Below are 1,731 nucleotides of genomic sequence, written 5' to 3' on the forward strand. Positions count from 1 at the left end.
TTAAATATTTTTTAATTGCTTTTGCCATATTAGGTTTAAGTAGTGGAAAAATCCATACTACAAAAAATAGAAAATGTTCATGCATCCTATATATAAATGTTTCCATCTCATGTGATAGAACAAAATACCCTGTATACAAAATAATCACGTATTAATAAAAGAGTTCATTATTTCAAACAAGTCCTAATATACATATCACAGTTGATGTGGCGTCACAGATATGTATAAACATGGGGAAAATGAAAATGCAAGCGTTCATCTTGTACATACAGGCTCAGGATCCCGTGGCCCTTAATAAAAATTCGATGGGGTTTCCACGCGTAAAAGGATGATCGTAGCAAAAAGCGCCGAGCACTTTGTCAAGTCGTCTGAAAGGTCAAGCATACTCCCAATCTCCATCTTTTTTCTTGCCGGATAGCATATACACAATCTCCTTCATTGACCCGATGATCTACGATGGGACGACGGCGACCAGACGAGCCATGGATCACTGCTCCTTCGTTGTCTTGGATGGTGACATTGCCGGTGGATTGGCGATGTGTCTGAATTAATCCTCCATCTTGCCTCTGCTGTTTATCTCGATTGCTTGCACTGCACCACACGTACACCACTCGTTCAGTTGAATTTCTATCTAGTACTTCCTCTGTTCACTTTTATATAAGACGTTTTAGACAGTTCAGACAGTGCCTAAAACAATTCAAAGCAAACTGTCGAAAACGTCTTATATAAAAACAAACGGAGTAGTAGTATCTCCCTTTATTCATGCGTGTATGTGCACAACAAACTCTTCTTCCATGGAGGAAAGCAAACGCAGATCAGCTTATCGGTGTAGCCGCTCATTCCTCTCAAGTAGGGGCGCATGCACCAAGTCATGATCAACGTCCTCCAGCTGCTCCAGCGCATCCTCCACCATCAATGGCGCAATCCCGATCAAACGCCTTGCTGCGCACAACCTGCAGACAGTTCATGACATCGTTCCCAGATGAAATTGGTTCATCTCGTCAGATACAGCTATGCGGTAACTGTCTTCGGAGAACAGTAACTTCATTCTTGGTACAAAACTGTAAAGAATAAATCTTGAATTCAAAAGAAAGGTGTGTAGCTCTCAAAAAAGGTGTTCCCTTTTCTACACCCAACAACCAATCAGTTTATGTCAAAGATTCCGCAAGAGACTCATTACCTTGGTAAGCATGGTCTCCCCCATATATCCTCGGCGCCGATAGCCTCAACCAGCTCCTCCTCAACATCGGAGTCAGAGAGCACACAGCAGCAGAGAAGGCCCGGAACAGAATCCTGCCACTCCTCGGTGCCCTTCATGAACCGCATGCTGTCATTCTCCTCCTTTTTCTTCCACAGCTTCCTCAAGAACTACTGACTTTCCTGGATGCACTCTGCACCAGCCAGCAAATTTATTCACACGCCATCTGTGCTGGCCAAGTGACAGTGAGCATGCATGGAGTTTACCATCTTTAACTCACCATGTCCCAAGCATGCTTTCCAAAACACTGACAAGGATTCCAAATCACAAAGTATGAGAAACTAGTCGTAGATATTCTCACTGCTAGCCAAAAAAAAAAACCTCTCACTAATACAAATCTGTAAAGTAAAAGAACGAAGGAGGAATTGGAAAGGAGAGATGTGATGTTCTGTAACTATAGCAAGGAAATCACATATGGTATGGCATTTTTCATGTTGCTTCTTAGCTCAATGCTAGTGCCATTATTCTGTCAT

The 1,731-nt window shown here is 42.5% G+C and overlaps 1 protein-coding gene across 1 annotated transcript in view; it reads right to left on the reverse strand.

Moving 5' to 3' along the window:
- Positions 1-525: 525 nt before the first annotated feature.
- Positions 526-1,731, reverse strand: part of LOC123114440 (putative disease resistance protein RGA4) — a 6,634-nt gene continuing 5,428 nt past the window's right edge. The window contains exons 3-4 of the mRNA XM_044535922.1: positions 1,181-1,505; positions 526-953 (exon numbers count right to left, since the gene is read on the reverse strand). The gene's annotated coding sequence lies outside the window, so the exon portion shown is untranslated. The remainder of the gene's footprint in view (positions 954-1,180; positions 1,506-1,731) is intronic.

Source organism: Triticum aestivum, chromosome 5B (genome assembly GCF_018294505.1).
Source record: "Triticum aestivum cultivar Chinese Spring chromosome 5B, IWGSC CS RefSeq v2.1, whole genome shotgun sequence".
Classification (NCBI taxonomy): domain Eukaryota; kingdom Viridiplantae; phylum Streptophyta; class Magnoliopsida; order Poales; family Poaceae; genus Triticum; species Triticum aestivum.